At 28.4% G+C, this 20,242-nt stretch overlaps 2 long non-coding RNA genes across 20 annotated transcripts; one reads left to right on the top strand and one right to left on the bottom strand.

Annotated features, from left to right (window-relative positions):
* Positions 1–4,706: 4,706 nt before the first annotated feature.
* LOC131648248 (uncharacterized) lies at positions 4,707–7,721 on the bottom strand. 3 transcript variants are annotated; one of them, XR_009298080.1, is made up of 6 exons: positions 7,519–7,721; positions 6,860–7,126; positions 6,539–6,764; positions 5,971–6,059; positions 5,512–5,902; positions 4,713–4,879 (listed from the first exon to the last, which is right to left on the bottom strand). It is a non-coding gene; the product is annotated as an uncharacterized LOC131648248 (long non-coding RNA). The 3 variants fall into 3 exon arrangements; XR_009298081.1 differs by having other exon boundaries at positions 4,707–5,611; XR_009298079.1 differs by having other exon boundaries at positions 4,708–5,902.
* Positions 7,722–8,335: 614 nt separating this feature from the next.
* Positions 8,336–14,276, top strand: LOC131653889 (uncharacterized). 17 transcript variants are annotated; one of them, XR_009299165.1, is made up of 8 exons: positions 8,336–8,564; positions 8,720–8,845; positions 8,993–9,202; positions 9,334–9,482; positions 9,586–10,319; positions 10,425–10,498; positions 10,903–10,989; positions 11,137–14,276. It is a non-coding gene; the product is annotated as an uncharacterized LOC131653889 (long non-coding RNA). The 17 variants fall into 17 exon arrangements; XR_009299159.1 differs by having other exon boundaries at positions 9,316–9,334; positions 9,447–9,482; positions 9,586–10,989; XR_009299162.1 differs by having other exon boundaries at positions 9,586–10,989; positions 11,137–13,277; positions 13,552–14,276.
* Positions 14,277–20,242: the final 5,966 nt, after the last annotated feature.

Below are 20,242 nucleotides of genomic sequence, written 5' to 3' on the forward strand. Positions count from 1 at the left end.
GAAGTTAATGGATAAATTGTAAGAAAATTTTAAATGATTTACAAATTTAGGTTTTTAATTCTTACAGTGAAAAAATATTTAAATATCTTAAAGAAAGGTGTGAAACTTAATCAATTTTATACCGATAATAATATTTATTCTTTATTGCACCAATTTATAAATATATACATTCTTATAATTAATAACTACTTCAACACTCAAATTACTATAAGAATAATTAATAACAAATATTATTGTACATATAAATATAAATAGGTACTTGATGAAGGAATTTTACATATTTATATTATACATTTTGGCTTTCTATGATTGAAATTTTTTTTCGGACTTCACATTGAATAAAAATAATTTCTTAGATTTTGTAAGTATAGACTAAACACTAAAGAATAATTTAAATTTAGATTGATCTACTCTTATATGTATTATGAATTTAATGATTAATCATAAATATTATCCACATATAATTTAATATAAAGTTTTTATAATATTGCATTATTCACGTAAAAATGAAAAAAAATATAATTTAAAAAATATAATTAAAATTATATATAGATATAATTTATAAGGGATTCTCATTTTTTAGAATTTTATTTATATTTTATATAATTTTAAAATACATTTAAACATATGATATAATATATATATATATAAATTATTAAGATAAATTTTTTAATAAAACCCGTGCAACGCACGGGCTATAAATCTAGTTTGCATTAAAAGTTATCATTCACATAATTAACTTTTTATCTTACGGGTCACTATCAAATTATTATCTTTATTTGAAGACAAAATTTTTATTTTCAAATGTCAATTTTTTTATTACAACTAAGTTTCTTACTTTCAAATGACAAAATTCTTAGTTCCAAACGTCACAAGTTTATTTTTAATTATTTAATAGAATTTGAGTTTATATAATAATTCTTAATTTTATAATTGTGTAATTGAATTTAAATTCACATGTATATCTAAATGCATTCTTTGTCAACTTTACCATTATATTTTGTATAATCATATTATTTATTGTAATATTTTGATTTCATAATTTTTCATCGTACTTTTCAATAAAAATATATTTTTCATATGTATATCCAAAAAAAATTATTTTGTCAATATTAAAAAAAATTCACCCGTGCGGGAGCACGGTATCTTACTAGTTAACACTTATAAAAATAGTTTGGTCAATTAAAAATGATCTTTTATGAATTTATTTAAAAGTATCACGGATAGAAAAATCATATCATATAGGATGACATGATACAAAAGAAAAATACTTAGCTATTTCTAATTTAATATGACTTATTTTTATTTCAAATCTAATAAATAAAAGTAAATATTTATTTAATATTATACGTGACTTTCCATTAATGTTCAAAAAAAATTATTTTTTAAAAATGATTTTTCTTTTGATGCACACTTAATTCGAAATTGGTTGAAAAATAATATACATTAATTATATTAATAATATACATTAATTCTGATTTTGATGTTAAAAAATAATATACATCAATTGTATCAATAAATTTTATTCATTTGTTATCTTCTTTATGAACAAATACACTCCGTATAATATAATAACTCTAATTACATTATTATTAAAATATAATCAATAATGAGACAATTATTAAAAATATAAGATAATTGTGATTGGTGAATACACAAATTTCTTATAAAAACACAAATCTGTTATTCTTTTTATATATATTTTTAGCCATTATTTTATTATATTTATTTACTATTTATAACGACATTGTGCTACCTTTGAGAACGCACGGGTAGATCACTATTTAATTATTTTTTTTATTTTTCTACTAAAATACACATTTTTGACGAGTCGACGCTACTTAATTTGTTAAACTATATTTATTTACTTAATTTGTTAAACTATATTTATTTACTATCTATCCTGATCATTATTACAACTTCATAAATTAAATTACTATTCATATGACAATCATTATTGAAACATTTTTTTCTTCTCAATTTGTATATTTTTATATACATTTCTTGGCCATAATTATATAATACTTATTTAATATTATTAATATCCTATTCTCAATTCATATTATTAATATTTATTTTTAGTTTTATTACGTTCCAATTAATGTGATTAAATATCTATTTTTATGTATTTTATTATTAATTTTTTTAAGATAAATGTGTGTTAATAATAAATATTCCAATCAGGTTAATAAAATAATTTTTTTAATTTTTTTTTGTTTCATAACAACCAACATTTATATTGTATTAAATAGAATGAAATTTCTTTGTGTCCTATCTTTTTGATTTCATTAATCAATACATTCTTTCCATTCAGGTTATTTTACTATATACTAGTATTTATACCCGTGCGAGGCACGGGACAAAACGGAAAGAGGCGCTCAGGATTCTAAATAGTTTAATTATTATTTAATTATTAATTTTTTAAAAAAGAAAATAAAATATAAAATCCAAAGCTATTATGGTTTATTTATTAATTAATAATTAAAATTTATTAAAAAAATTAAATTAAATGAATAACAAATAAATAAAATAAAATAAAAATTATCCTTCAAAAGGGGAAGGAGCGCCTCATTCCTTAAAAAAAATTTAAACTAAATTTTATTTAGTAAAAACAACAAATAATTTAAAATTGATTTAATTTTTATTTTATTTCAAAATAATAAAAAACAAACTTAACAAAAAAAGGAACAAAAGCCTCCATTATTTTGACTAATTATTATTTAATTAATGAATATCCCCTACTAAATAAAAATCAAATTAAAATAAAACTAAAAAACAAAAAAATTAAATCTAAAAAAAAGAAAAGAGAACGCTCCATGACATCAATTTTTAATTAAGATATCATCATATTTATTTAGCTTAAAAAATAAAGACCAAATCAAACATTTTTTATTTTATTAAATTCTAATCATTTTCTATTTTTATTTTAGTTTTTATTTTTTTTGTCTATAACTATTATATTATCAAGCAGTAGAATTATTAGTATTATTGTTTGTTAATATTTACTATTGTCTCTATAAAAAATACCTTAATCAACCTAATTAATCAGTGTATGCGACAATTATACTAATCAACCTAGATAATTGGTGTATGCAATAGTGATATTACTTGTATGTTTCTATTTTTTAAAAATGGAGACACACTGAGTTACATTTTAGAAAAAATAAAATATGAAAAGCAAACAAAATACTGGTAGACAGGAAAAATATGTGAATTCAACTATTATAATTGTCTCATGTTTTTTTTCATAAATTAATAAAATAAATCATACTTAATTGGCTAAATCAAAAATGATATTATCATCTTCAAATTTATTTTCACCATTTATAAATCTATGGTATTGTTTTTTTCCTCATCATATTAAATACAACATAAAATATTAATTTGTTTTTAGTTTATAACTTAAACTCATTGCATTATTTAGGTCTTTTATAAATAATATATTTATTTTATAGTATAATAGCACAATTTTAAAAAATATATTCTATTTTATTTGATTTGCATATGTCTAAATTAAAATAAAATATATCATAAATAATAAATAATTTGTTTTAATTTTTTTACAAATAAGGCAATTAATTCTAATAGAGATAAAATATACACTCTCTTATCTTATAATAATTATCTAAAATATACACTCTCTTTACAACAATGTTTGGATTATTCCAAGGGTTAAAATTATAGGCAACAATAAATATATATATATATATATATATATATATATATATATATATATATATATATATATATATATATATATATATATATATATATATATATATATATATATATATATATTTATTGGGATAAATAAATATGAATAGTGTGAATGAGAAAATATACCAATTTAATGATTTTCCTTTTAAACTAAAATGTTAAATATGAATAGTGTGAATGAGAAAATATACCAATTTAATGATTTTCCTTTTAAACTAAAATGTCATTGGAATTGAGTAACATCAATGATTGATATAAATAATATCATATCAAAGAACTTGAGACAATAAGCATGTTGGAAAAAAAATTAAAATAGAATAAATTTGTGTAAGTGATGAATTATTTCCACTATCACTATTAGTATATTTTTATTATTATATTTTATATTAACATGATAACTAATTGAGATTATTAATATATAAAAAATTATATCAAAGAAATTAATCTATCAAACTTAACACACATTTATTTAAAAACAAACAAAAAAATTAACGTAGAATGAAATTGTATAAATGACAAATTATTTGTTAAATTGAAAGACTAAATTACATGGTTTTGATAAAAATCAAATAACCAAATGAACAAAATAAATTTATTTTAATTAAAGTTAAATTGCAGAAAATTGTAAAAAAAATCCATTCTTAAAGAGACTGATTTATTTCAAAATAAATAATAACATGGAGAAGGGAAAGGAAATAGATAAAAACAATTTTGGTAAAGAAGTAACTACTAATTTTGAAAGATGTCACTACATGAAAATTGTAATAGCATGATATCAATTCATTCCATAATTAAAAAACAAAAATTCATTCCTTAATTAATTACTAATTCAATAACTGCCACATACAAATGTATTAAAAAAAAAATCTACAACAAACCGTTTAACTTATTCTATTTAAATACAATACTTTATCATATTTTCACTGCCGCTAATTGAAATAAAAAGTAGTTCAATTTCATTTCATATATAAGCTAGCTTTATCGTTTCACAATAAGTAACTAAATTTGCAGATGCTAAAAAAATATACACTGAAGCAAATTTGCAGCTACCAGACATTGCAAAGTCCACCTTTAAAGTATTCCTGAATCATTAGAAGTATACATCTTATATTTGACATTGCCTTTTGAAGTTTTCTCGGATGTCACTATCCTTTGCAATGTTCTGAAAACCATCGACACAGGACATTAATTAGTTTTGATATAAAACCAAGCGATAGTTATAAACATATATGTATAAGATTTTGCACAAGTAATATATTTCAGACATAATGTCACTTCATGTGGATCTTTTCAGTGAGCCAGTTGCTTTTAAAATGAACTGATTCTTTGAGAACCAAATCAAACTGTTGATATTAACTAACAATTAGGACTGTTTTTAATAAAAAAAACTAAAAGGAAACGAAATCAAATGTGATAATTGTTTAAATAACTCCTATAACAACCAAATCCTTTAAATGGAACTACACCAAAAATACAGATTATAGAACCACTGAAAAATCTTGAGTCTCATATCACATAGTTGTGCAATATTCTTCTCAAATCATGTTTGATATGAGACTGAAGTATGACAGTTTCTCAGCACATCAAAATGTTAATAACACACACGACAGTAAAAAAAAACTAAAAAGAGAACCTTATTGAACCTGAATCATAAAGTCCTTAAAATATTATGAAGAGCAGAAGAAATGACATAAGCATACCTAAACCAATGATTCAAAATAGCCTAAAAAGTCAATCAAATTGTTGTGAGGCTATGAAAGGTTAAAAATAATAAGAGAAGAGAAAGAAAATTACATTTCAAGAACCCATCCAAAAGCTGTATCAGTTTCAGGAACTTGTTTTTATTGTCGGGAGAAACATTCATCAAAGTAGAAGCAATCTTCTTAAGGGATTCCTATTATATTTTCAAATCAAATTAAAAAAATTCCTAAAATCAAGAATATTCATAAATAACATTAGAAACTAAATGACATGCACTCATATACAATTCTCATGGCCTATTAAGGACTATGTATCCCTGCCATAGACAATTCTCATATCCAATAAGCCTTATCATTATTAGCCTTTGCATCTAATCCGTCATCCTACAGTAGTTTGAGGTAAATGATATGAACCCAAATAATTGTAGAAGCTAGTTGAACATAATTAGATGTTGTCTAATTGTTCCCAGACTTGAATGATATTCCTGTAATAATCAACTAATTAAAAAGTGCATAAGTAAAATTCAAAATAAATGAATGATAATATACATACAATTGGTTGAACTCGAAAGAATATCTGTTGCATTCTTGAAGAGAGATTCAACATCAAACGTCATTATACACACGGGTTGAACAAATCACCTACAAAATATCCATATCAGCATTTAGTGAAACAAATTTGTTAGAAATATATATGCATTTAATGAAATAAGTTTTATAATGTCAGCATATCAATAACAATCAACTATATCACAAAATCAAATACTAATGCATTCAACTTACCATAAAAGGAAAAACCAAGTTTTTTTTTGAATCAATCATTAATTTTCTTATTAATTTTTGAATCAATTACTAGGACCAATTTAAATGGAAAAACGATGAAAATCATATAAAGGACACATAGACCAAATTCAATAAACATAACAGAAAGAAAAACGCATAACATAGCAGAAACACAATGAAGAAAAGACAGCAGAAAAGAGAAAACCTAACAAAATGCCCTAACCTTTGAGGATGAACATGATAGAAACCTTTATCAATCGTTTTTAATGAGTAAACCAATTGTTTTCAATGAGCTGATATTAAAATGGAAGCTGTAGAGAATATAGAAACATAATTACCTTTTCGTATATGCGTCAACATTATAACTGCTTGATCCAATGCATGCTTGTTAATGTTCACCACATTCAGCAGATTATAAAGATAGATTGATATATAGCAGCGAAGTGTGAGGTAAATTGTTCTGATCCAAATTAGAACAGAAAATTAGCTGACGTTGACCAATGCTTTGATTTTGCCGATAACTTTGACAACTTCACCAACATATGAGCCTACCTCTTGAAGAAGCTGCAGGGATACAAACTCATGTGTGTCACAAATTAACATACAGAATTCAGTTATAAACATAAAAAAGGAAATTCTGAAATATACAACAAAATTACTTTTTTCGTATATGTGTCAACACTACAACAGCTTGATCCAATGCAGGCCTGTTAATGTTCACCACATCAGGATTGTGTATCACTTAATTCCTTCTTAGATGCTGGCAAGCTTATCCGAACCCATTTCTCTATCTCACGCACTTATAAAAATCTGAATCATAGATTGCCAGCATATCAAGATTGTGTCTACTGATCATATATCAGTCCTTGTTTCTCTATTTCATGCACCTACTTCAACGCCTCATCAAACTTCCCTTTAACACCACCCTAATTGAAACATGAATTCAAATTAATCTCAAGCATACGGAAGCAACCATGAAAAACAATAATCAGTAAAAGAAGAGGAAGAAAGATTCAATAATTAGTAAACACCACAACTACAAAAACCAATAAAAATCACATCTTTGTCATGTAACTAACAGTAAAATATAAAAGGGTTATAAAAAATCAAATCTGAACAAAAGGGTTTATACCGAAAGGGGAAGATTGAAAAGGATATTAGAAAGATGAAAAAATGTAAGAGGAGCAATGAAGAGGAATGAAAATCGCCAAAACAGAAACAAATATGTGACAAATCCTTATCAATGGTTACGTATTTATACACTGAATTAGGTTGAAATTCAAAAAAATCATAAACACCAACGGAAAGGTTTGTTTACCTGGGAAGAAGATCCAAATCATGAGAAAAAAATAAATTTGAAGGAAAATCGATGAATGATGATGGCTGCTCCATGAATGATGAATTGGAACTTGGGAATATTAACTGCTACGTGTGATGTTGATTTGAAGAATGAGATGAGATTTGAATGGGTATATGAGAAAGGCATTTTGCGTATGAAGAGGAAAAGTAAGATGTTTCAGATTCCCAATAATGAAAAATGATAATGAGCAAATAAAATAATAAGTAAATAAAATAATACAATAAAATGATAAATAGAATAAATAAATTGGGAAATGAGAAATGTATATGAAACGACCTGTGCATTGAAAAACTCAACAAAATAGGGAATAGGGTATTGTATCCTAATTTACATTTACATTAAATGTTTTGTGGAAATAAAATAAATAAAAAATAAAATTAAGTAATTAAAACAAAAATAGGAAATTTGCTTAAAATGGAAACTCTGAAAATAGCATGGCACCTAGAAAGATGACACTTGGCAAAGTTGCCAAAGTTCTCATCTTGCTATTTTCTATTGTATGATTAAATTAGAGATCTATTTATACATTTTCTACAAAAATATTTATGGTAATAGTTCTAAAGAAATTATTTTTATGAATTTTTTTTATGATCCAAATATCTATAATATAAAAAAGTATATATTTTTTTAACAACTCCTCTAACTGCCACATGTGACTTCATGATAGCAAGAAATTCTCCTCTTCAACTTTTAACCTGGCGTATCCACGTCACCACTCTTTTGACTTCTCAAATGTTCATCTATTTCTAACATGCAGCAATTAATAGTCCATCACTCCAACTTTCACATGCAGCAATTATGCAAATGAAAAATTTCAACTGATCCACCGTCAATAATGCTACCCACTGTGACATTTATAACATGTTTCACAGGGTTGTGCCAACTGCTACGAAATTATGGCCAGACCGGTGGCGAAACTCTGCGACATCAACTATACCAAAGAACTGTGGAAGGTTTTTATTCGAGTGCATCACAAATGGAAGGAAGGTTGTATCTAACAACAGGTAGCATTTTGAGATGATCTTAAGTCGAGATAGTAGTAATTTGCTTTGTTATTCTCATGCTGTGTTTCTGTTTATGGTTTGTTGGGTCGTGAAAATCGTTTTTTGTCTATTTTGATTTCATAGGTGGAATATGATTTTTTTTCACCGTATTATAGGTAAAAAAAATTCAGGATTAGGAGTCAATCCACAAGATATCCCAAGCTATTCACTAAGTTTGCGCAAAACCAATTAGCGACAAGAAATCCTGTTCGAAATGGGCATGGCCTTGCAATTTGTAGAAGGTAATATATATTCTTGTATGGTTATCACCTTAAACCTAGATGTGAAACATATTTATTGTTATATCATTACAAAATTGGAATTTCCTCTCTTCAAAATCCTTCTTTGTGATTTTCTATTGATTATGTACATTATTTTGAAATTGGCAGCAGGTTTGTGAATCACATGGAAGGCCGTTTTTGGATCGAAAGTGAGGGTATTGGTAAAGGATGTACAGTTAATTTTATTGTAAAACTTGGAATCCATGACGCTTCAAATGAATTTAAACTACCTTACAGTTACATACCGCCGAAAGCTCTGGTAAATCATGGATCTACAAACATTGGCGGTCTCAAAATTCTCGTCATGGATCATAATGGGTCAGTAACAACTTCATTTCCATACTTTCAGTTCAGAAATTTGTTACTATGTCACTTATTTGCGTTGTTTAGCCAAACCATCATTAAGCGTCGACCTCTCTTCAATGATATAGGTCAAACTTGTAATGCAGGGTGAGCATGTCAGCCACAAAGGGGCTTCTTATACATTTAGGATGCGACGTCACAACTTTAGCAACTGGATATTTATAATATTTTTGACTTGTGATGTGATTTAAACTTGCAGCTCTCCAGTGACCCTAACAAAAGGCGGCTAGATGCGGTAAGTTTGAAGAATTAATTTGTTTGATTGATCTGTATTCTTCCATTGGACAGTAATATAACTGACATGTTCTTTCCGTTTTTGCTAACTATTCTACAATCAGGTTCGCACGTTGATGGAATCGTCTTCACACCCCCAACCAACTATTAACAATTCAAAAGATATCAGTAGACAGGGACATCCTAACCCTGTAGTTTCCAATCATCTAATAAAACCCTTGAATTCATACCAGTTGCTTTCTCATTCGCCTGATTCTCAAATGCTACAGCAGATGACTAGATTTTAATAAACCTGTCTAATTCTGGTCTTCATTCTACTAGGTTACACTTCCTGTATGCTCTAGTAAGGTCTCTCTCTTCTTTGGTTCATTATGTTTCGAACTAATCTATTTATTTTTGCTTACTGTTTCCAACAGGTCAGTATAGTTCAAAGGATGTATAATTATTGTAATCTAGATTTTCTCTTTCTCAACTTTGCACTTTCAAAGGACTGGATTAATGTTTTTATATACACTATTATATTGTTATTATAGTAGTATAAATGAAAATGCAAAGTTGAATTGGTATTCCTCATCTATTTTAATCTGATCCGATCAGGTGAGTTACTTCCTTTCTATTTCTTCTCACCATTTTATTTTTCTTGACAACATAGCTTTCTAATCTGTTTTTTCTGTCATGCTTGACTAAACAGGCTCCGACTGATCAAGTGAAGCCTCTCTATCTGCAATATGCTAAACTGGAGGAGGATTATGAACTAGAAAAGCAAGTTATGAAGGTTTATGATCAAGTCACGAAGGCTGTTCCAATATACTACAAATGCAAGCAATATTTCAGTTTGGTAGGGGTGAAGTGTATTGACTTTGAGAGTTGTGATATTGATAGTACTAAAAGTGGATTATTGGCAGAAAGTTACAGCAGACTCATTGTTGCTCTTTCTGTGAAGCATGAATGTTTTGAGCCCCTAAAGGAACCCTCCTCTGGCAGAGATCTGGTGGAAGATGTTATATTCAGCCGATGGTCAGTGATTCTTATCCATGAAAATATGTTCACGGTGTTTTAGTAGAATACATTTGTATATTTGTGTTATTGATAGTGATATAAACCTATTATTCATAGTAATATATTTATTAATTGCAGTCTTCCGATACTACATCTGCTATTCTCACCTTTGCTAAGATGTTCAATTGGAAAAACTTCATAGTTGTGATAGGAGAGTGTCATTTAAAATATCACAGTTCTTATAGGAAACTTGCATTTAAAAATATTCAATGGATGTGGAGGATTTTGGCCTTTATAAATTTATACCATTTACTGACAGATTTTTGTTGTCCTTGGCCATGGTATTTGTCTCTAAATTATGTTAATTATCGTTTTACCCCTTGTCATGTATCTGATGATGTCTGTACAAGTGAATTTTTCAGTTCAAAACTTAATCGAATGAATTTCCGGGGTTTCTATATTGTACTTCTAGAGAAAGATGGAGAGCTGGTCAGTGTGCCAACTATTAGGTGAGTATAGGATTTGCTTCCATAAAAAACTAGGCTTTGGTTGACTGAATGATTATATTTATTTTTGAGCTCCTATTTTTTTAATGGGTTGTGTTATGGTAAAGTGTCCCGATTTAAAAGGATTTTTTATTGAACGTGTTATTGTAGGTCGTCGAGTTGGGTTGCACGGTTAGATTCAGTGGAAATTCAGCAAGAGTTCAAAATTACTGAATGATGATATGTAAGATTTGATACTGTCAGACTCAGATTCATCTTGCTACCAATATGTAGATCAAGAGTCTTATGGTAGTGGTCATAAGGAGTCCTGTCGTAGGTGTTAACTCTGCAGTCACGGCGACATCCAGGTAAAAGATAGGCTAAAAGCAAAACTTAAAATCTACTTGACTAATATAATTATGTTTAATGTTGTCTGATTTCTTTTGAAATTTACAATCTATAATGATTTTCATTGCAGAAGTATCTAGGAGCAGATAGCCTTTTTCTCCTTTTTGTGGCCATTGCTTTATTGTCTCTTTAAATCATCTGTGATTTCAGCGCTGATGTCAACGCTTAAGATCGTTGGAAGAACACCATAATTCGATTCTAATTTTCTTTAATTCTATGTGGCTCTGTTGTATGATTGATTTTGAAGGGTTATTGATGTCATAATTACAGTTATCTTCCTATTCCATTTCCAAACATAGTTGATTTTTAATATGAAATCACAATGTTAGGAAGCAAACTAACTTGTGTTTTGCATGTTATGCTCCTCTGGATTGCCTTATTCTGGTTGGTAGGTTCTTGCATAGTTCCTTTTTTAGCTTACACAGTAGGTTTTAGGAAGGAAACCCTTTCATACAGAGGACAAGCATTGTACAGTTTCTTGACGGATGTTGCCGAAGGCGTGGTTGGGTTAGCTATACTTCACCGTTGTCTTGCAAGGTTTAAACCACTCCCAGCTGAGAAATAATTAGCTTGGTTCCTAATTTGTCTCAGAGTTATCGATAGCGGCGCTATTCCGGGAGAGTGGTGCAGCACAAAGGCCGTCTACAATCAGAAAAACCCTTCTTGAATTTGTACTCTCTACGCCACAGGACAGAAAAACCCTTCTTACATTTTCAGTAGCACTCAAGCATGAACTCCAAAGAGTGATTTCTGCATGTCGAAAAACACGTGCATGTGTCGATCAAGTTTGCCAGAGCTTGATACATCATGCTGTTATTATCAATGATGTGAGTATCATTTAACTACTTATTCTATACATTGCCAATTTTTATGTCATTTTATTCTATGGAATTTACTCTCGTCTGGATTCTAGGATTGTGATTATATTTGCAGCATGGATACGCCGCTATTGATTTACAGATTCTTTGTCCTTAAAAAATTGAGGACATATGCTTGATGAAATTTCTTTCCTCGGTCTTGCAGTACCCTTCTGAACTTACATATGAATATTTTGATCATTAACAAAATATAGCAACTTTATTGACCATCAACCTTACAACCTCAGTATTCACAAGAGTTTACTTGCTTTCATTAGTATTTTGTTGATATGTGTTTTATATCATTGAAGCACTGCTGATTGAACTCCTGGATTGTTTCAATCAACAAGAAAGCGTGCAAGAACACCTACACCAGTGCACTATTATATACCTATTGGTTGTTTTCAATAAATAATGATGATGCAGATTTCCAAAACTGTCGTTCATAAAAAGTCATGGAAGAGTTGTGCAGGTCATGTTCACATCAGTCAACTCATCTGGAGTTTAGAACTACCAAGACAACAGTCTGCCAAAGAACCTGAGCTTTACGAGTGTGATCCAATCAGAGTACAACACCAAGGATGAAAATGCGGAGTTCTAACCGAAGCACAGAACTCAAATAGGACGAGAAATGAAAACACTTTTTGCTGCCGAAACAAATCAATCAACCAGTTTGAAGAATTTCCCAGAAAATAAAAATGGTGTTCTTCAGCAGCAATGCCATTTTCTTGCCATATCTCTGTCTCAGGCATCTCCGACACCTGAAATATATGTTCCCCAATTGCAAGTTAGCTTATGAATACTTTTGGTAATGATGTCTCTCCTTGTCCCCTCATCATTATGCTCTCTGATGATTGTATTATATTTTGTACTCTGCAGAGTTTCAACTTTTTGTCCTTGTCGGCTGGATGTAACGGGGTTGAAGGTTGATGATTGTTTAATTTAAGGTGGAAGTAGGTTGGGACCATTATCAAAATCACAAGTTCCTTATTTTCGGTCTATACAACAGCTGCACAGACTCATGGCAATACCTTCAACTTCAAATCAGTATACACCCACTTCTTACCTTGATCAGCTTCCTACTACAGGACCACGGGTTTTAATCGTTCTAACCATAGACTCCTACGATGTTGTATTAGTGAACTACAACTTATAGTGATTTATATTATTGTTTAAACATGAATGAGGCAAGCAGAGTTTATTGTATATGATAAACCTACCCCACAACACCAAAAAAGAGGGACAATTTGCAGTTCATATAATTGTTGTAGGCTTGTATCACCTAAAGTTGTTGCTGAACATTGCTATGATGTTGATGTAGGGTGTTGGATATGTGACGAATGTTGAAGGTTGCTGTGCGCGGTGATGAGATGTTGTAAAGCAAAGCTGGTTGAAGCGGTGTGGTTCAATGATGGTTTGATGATGTTGCGTGATGGAGAATACGTCGGCGTTACGTGGATGTTTGGATTGTGAAGTGATGAGTTGATCTGTGATGAAAGTGGATAAGAAGTTGCAGGATGCAATTGGTTCGATGGAGATTTGAAGGTGTAGAGGTTTTGGACCGTGGATCTGTTTTGAGTTTGCTTGGTTGATGATGTGAACCAATTGCAATGGATAGGTGAAGTTGAGTGATCTACAAGTGGCTGAATCGCAGATGGTGAATTAAAGGTATGAATTGGTTTCAATTGGTTTATGTTGAAGATTGAGCAATGAAGTGAGGAAGAATTTACATGGAGGAAGTTTTTTTGTGAATTGATTTTGGCAGCATAACAGTGTTTCCTTCCTCCTTTTTTCTGTTGGGAGATGTTGTTATTATATAGGGGGAAAATCTGAAAATTGAGGGCAAAACAGAGAAGGAAAGTCTGTTAGAGTTAAGTGAGTTTGGATGGGATATTCTTAGCAATCTGTGTGAGCTTCTTTGTATCAATTGTAGACCTTTCATTAATTTGTAACAAATGGTGAGGATTGTAGTTGTTATAATTCTGTTAGAGATTTGTAATTTAATGTGAATTTAAAATGAAATAGAAATTTGAATTTGGATGAAAATGGTTTTGAAATGAAATGAACAATGGATCAATTGAATCACAAATGAAATGGGCCTGCAATTCTTTTGTTATTTGCACCAAAAAAAAATCATAAAATATGACAAAAAATAAATTGATGTAAATTTTAATAAAAGTTTAAATTAAATCTAAATTGAATTTCAATTAAAATTATATATCACAAAATGGTTAGTAAAATGAACACAAAAATATTTATTAAACATAAAATCAAACTAGAGGCATAAGACGAACATAACTACATGTTTTTTTGTAATGAAATAGAAATGTAAATGGGTAAATAACAGAAATATAAAAATAGTTTATTTGTGTTTGAAAAAAATCAAAAGAAAATTAATAGAAATATGAAAAGAAGAGTCAATTTTTTGGGAAGAAAGTGATAAGAGGGAAGCACTTTTTATTGATAGAAACATGAATATGAAAATAGTTTATTTGTGTTTGAAAAAAAATTAATAGAAATATGAAAAGATGAGTCAATTTTTTGTATTATATTTAAAATATTTATTTTATTGATTATATAGAATTAATTATTTAAAAAAGGAAAGTAAAAATAGTGAGTAATTGTAATGGGATGATAGTGTGAGAAATTAAATTATTCAATACTCATTGATTAAGTGGGGACTATTATGAAAACCTCTTCTTATTTCTTACTATATTTAATATTAGAATATATCTTTAATATTATTATTACTTAAAAAGTGGCAATTTTGGTGGGGGCATGGGACCACTCTTTGAATTAAATAGCTCCGTCCCTGAGTATATGTGCGCAATAGATGCACTAGACGTGTCAACCTTTATTAGTCTAATCATCCTTGCTTACATTAAAATTATGAATATTAACGGGAACAAATTTTGAATATTAACGGGAACGCGAAGTTATTGATCAAAATAATGAATATTTGTTAGCGCAACAATCGGGGGAGGGTCGAGTCGGGAACATTATTAATTTCCGGGACATTCCTTTGAGCAACACACCTTTGTGGGAGACACACCACTTCTCCACCTAAAACCTTAAGGTGATAGGTGAGTGGGTTCTCCTACTTATATATGCTCAAGTCACCATACACATTTCCAATGTGGGACTATTATCCACACTCACACTTGATTCTCAACACTCCCCCTCAAGTGTGAGTCTTACACAATGCTCCCCCTCATGTGGAAGCTTCTCTTCCACATACACTTGTATCCGTTGACTTCAACTACATGTATCCGTTGATTCTCTTCAACTACATGTATCCGTTGACTTTCAACTACAAGTTTTAGCCGGTCCCTTTTTTTTTTCCGAACCAAAGGCTCATGATACCATTGTTAGCGCAACATTGGGGGATGGTCGAGTTCGGAAGCATTGTTAATTTTCGGGACATTCCTTTGAGCAACACACCTTTGTGGGAGACACACCACTTCTCCACCTAAAACCTTAAGGTGATAGGTGAGTGGGTTCTCCTACTTATATATGCTCAAGTCACCACACACATTTCCAATGTGGACTATTATCCACACTCACACTTGATTCTCAACAATATTAACGGGAACACGAAGTTACTGATCAAAATAATTAATATTAACGGGAATGAGACGTTACTGATCAAAATATTGAATATTAACGGGAACAAATTTGGAATATTAACGGGAATACGAAGTTACTGATCAAAATAATAAATATTAGCGGAAACATGAAGTTACTGATCAAAATATTGAATATTAACAGAAAAATGAAGTTTACTGGTCAAAATATCCCAAACTTTGGCCCAACATATTCAAAAGAAATTTCTATATTTCACACATATGTTTTTAGGACATTTACCTCTGTAATAATACCTATATTGAACAAAATAACACAGTCATAACAGGTATCCGTGCGGACGCACGAGTATCACGCTAGTTTTTATTAAGATAAATGGAAGATATTTATATGACAACCATCATTTAAGATAAATGGAAGCTATTTATATGACAATCATCATTTAAGATATTTTTTCTTTTAATTCGTACATTTTTTCTGACAGACCGACAAAATATTACTAAAATTGAATAGATATTAAAGATCACATGTTTAATGACTTCTGAATTACCATAACACGGTCTCTTCATTCCCAATAAAATAAATAAATAGAAACACACAATTAAATATCTCTCTTCTCTTTAAGTGCATGAAAATAAAAGATTTGAATGTGACATATTTTTTTAATAAGACATAAAGAATATTTTTGAATTTTATAAGTATTTAATAGTTATAAATTATTAGGAAATTAAAATTACAATTAGGAACATAAATTTTTTAAATTGGGATTATATTTTTCTCACGTAAAAATGGAAGGATAAGATTTCAATTTAAAATTGAGATAAAAAATTTTCTCACGTAAAGATTAATTAATTTACTTACCAAATTCTATTTTATTTTATTTTTTACAATTTACTTATCACATTCAATTTTTCAAAAAAAATTCTTTTAAGTTTTTCAATCATTGTTATTTGTCCAAAATTTACCAGAGATTCCTTATATAACTTAACTGTATTTAAATTTATTTTATATTAGATGATAAAATCATATAATATCAATAGAATCCATAATTTTACAATACAGAAGAATTTAAAAATTATATCCATGTCCGACGGGCCAAATCTATTTTTCTGACGGGCCGACAAAATATTTACTTAAATTGAACAAATATTAGAAATCATATGTTTAATGACTTTTGAATTACTATAGCATATAACTTCTAAAATTACACTAATTTAACAAACATAATATTATTCAATTCACTAAATCTAATCAAATTATTAAACCAATATATTTTATGGTATATAATATGTTTTATCTTATAATATTTGTTAATAGAAATTGTAAAATTAAAATTATAAACAATTATAAAAATTATAGGCATACCCGACGGGCCAAACCTGTTTTTTCACCATGAAAAATGCTAGCAACACTCTCTCTATCATTCAATCGATTGCACCAAATATATATATATATATATATATATATATATATATATATATATATATATATATATATACAACTACTACAACATAATAAATTAAATTAATATTTATATATATATATATATATATATATATATATATATATACAACTACTACAACATAATAAATTAAATTAATATTTGTATGATAATCAATATTGAAATTTTTTTCCTATTAATTCGTATAAATTAATATATATTTTTTAATCATAACTATATAATATTTATTTAATATTTATCGACTTTACGTGACCCGTGCAAACGCACGGGTCCTTTACTAGTTTTCATCAAAGTAAACACTATAAATCTTGGCACGAGAAGATGAATTTATGGATTGAACAACATTTTGTTTATATTTAGCAATTTTTTTAGGTTTTTGCTTTAAAAAAATATAATAATTTTATAATTTTTTTGTTAAATTTTTCTTGTTATTCAAACGATTTTGACATGAATTTATTTACTTATTCTTTTATAAGCAAATTTCACAAATATCAATAAAACTAATTAAAAGTCAATTATTTATTTGACTTCTATAAAATTTAGTTATGTATTTACAAGATTACCCTTTAGTAATTTTTTTAAAAAAATGAATATTTATAATTATGATGAGCCACCTCTTTTAATAGTTAGAGCATTAATTGGTGGTCTTTACAACACCATATTTCACCTTCTTTCCACCATTCTGCAACTTTTATTTTCCCGCTTCTTTCAAAAAAGTTTGCCAAAATTTGATTCAAAATTAAATATACCGCTTTATTTGTTCTTTAAATAGAAAACTAATATGAATTTGATTTCTTCTCTTTTAGGTTTTCAAGATTGTATCTCCTCAATTATAAGTATGCCTCAAGATCTATATTTAAACAAAAATCCTACATAATTTTTGGATGATGAAAATAATACAGTTTCCATGCGTTCTTCTTCAAGTTTGATTATGGACAACAACCAAGTGGGTCTAAATTTTTTTGATGTTGAAAACAGAATAATTCTTGATAATGAAAATATTACAGCTTTCACGAAGTCTTCTTCAAGATTTGTAATGAATTACAACCAAACAACTTTAAACTTTTTTTATGATAAAAATGTAGTTGCTTCCATGAACTCTTCTTCAAGGTTGGAGATGATTTACAACACAACAAAATGAGAATAGTTTGATGATTATAACATGTACCCTTCAAATATGAATAGTTTATTTTCTGACAAAGATGTTAACGGAGAAGATGAAGAAAAGGCTCAAATTATATCTCAAGAAGGTACATAAATATTTATTTATTTTTTTTAATGTTTTTTTATGAAAATGATTGATTTGTTTCACATTATTTATATTTTAAATTTTCTTTATATAAAATTCATGTTTTCTTCCCATTTTACAATTGCACATTTGTTTCTTCATATAAAATTCTTTTTATTTTGCTATTCAAATTTTTGTTTCCTTATCTAAAATCATTTTATTCAATTGATGTTGATTTGTTTTTTTAAATAGAAGGAGCATCATTGATGAGACACATTCATATAGAAACAAACGTCATTTTTTGAACAACAACCAATGAAAAATAATTTCTGAATTACTGTTACATTCAAGTTATAGTGGAAAACTTAAAAGAGGGACCGTTAAAAAGGTGGCTTCTTCATTTTTGGTATTTATCAATGGTATTTATCGGATTTTGAGACAACTTAGTGAAACAGGAAATGCTTGTCATAAGAAAACAAAAAATTATGGTCGAAAAAGAGTTAAGGTTGATTATGAGAAAATGCGCGATATTTCATTAGCTAAGCGTAGAAATCTTCTGTCTTTATCTCATGCCTTAAAATTTTGCAAGATATCTTTGTTTATATATTTAAAAGAAGGAGTTTTGCATTGACATTCAAGCGCATTGAAGCTACATTTGAAATATGATAGTATGAAAGATCGACTTAGATTTTGTTTGTCTATGCTTGAGGAAAGTAGCATTCCTCACGATCCAAAGTTTAAGTCCAATCACAATATTGTGCATATTGATGAAAAATGGTTTATATATATATATATATATATATATATATATATATATATATATATATATATATATATATATATATATAATCTATGAATTATTACCTTCTTGTAAATGAGGATAACCAATATCGCACATGCAAGAACAAAAAATTACATTGGCAAGTCAATTCATGTTTTTAGCTGCATTTGCTAGGCCTAGATTTGACAATGAAGGTAACAAGATATTTTCAGGAAAAATTGGCGTGTTTCCTCTTGTTAGTAAAGTACCCATAAGAAGGTCAAGTGTTAATAGATCAGGAGGGACACTTGAAACAAAACCAATAACTTTTATCAATAAAGGGACTAGTCAAATGTTTTTAATTGATAATGTTCTACCAGTCATCAAAGAAAAATGGTTGCGAGAACAAGCATTTGAAACAATTTACATACAACAATATAATGCATCTTCCCATGTCTCTATAGATGATGAAGAATTTTGTCGAGTTCTTTATGAAGGTGGATTTAACATCTGTTTGACTAGTTATCATACCCCAATTTTTGACCCTAAGATCAAACATCATTCGCACTCAATCATCAATCAATAGTTTCACCTTAAAGCTCTGTTTTTGGTGTTATGCTCATTTCATCTGTAAGGGGGATCATCGAGCACCAATGTTTATTTAGTTTGTATATGTTATACGAACCAAAATACCAAAAATATTGCCTTGTACTTTTGTATGTTTGTGTTTTGTAGGTACGAAGTCAAAATATCCATCAAAAAGGCATATTTCAACATCTTGCAGCAAGCAATCGATTGCACAAGAGGAGCAATGTGCAATCGATTGCACCAACTATTTCTGCTCCAGATCTGCCTTTTGACTTCTGTGCAATCGATTGCACTAAGGAAGCAATCGATTGCACCAATGCGAAATTGGAAAAATGAAGGCAATTTCCAGCTTTTGAGGAATGTGTCACCACTTTCATGTGTGAGGTGAAGGT

The sequence above is a fragment of the Vicia villosa genome, linkage group LG2 (genome assembly GCF_029867415.1).
Source record: "Vicia villosa cultivar HV-30 ecotype Madison, WI linkage group LG2, Vvil1.0, whole genome shotgun sequence".
Classification (NCBI taxonomy): domain Eukaryota; kingdom Viridiplantae; phylum Streptophyta; class Magnoliopsida; order Fabales; family Fabaceae; genus Vicia; species Vicia villosa.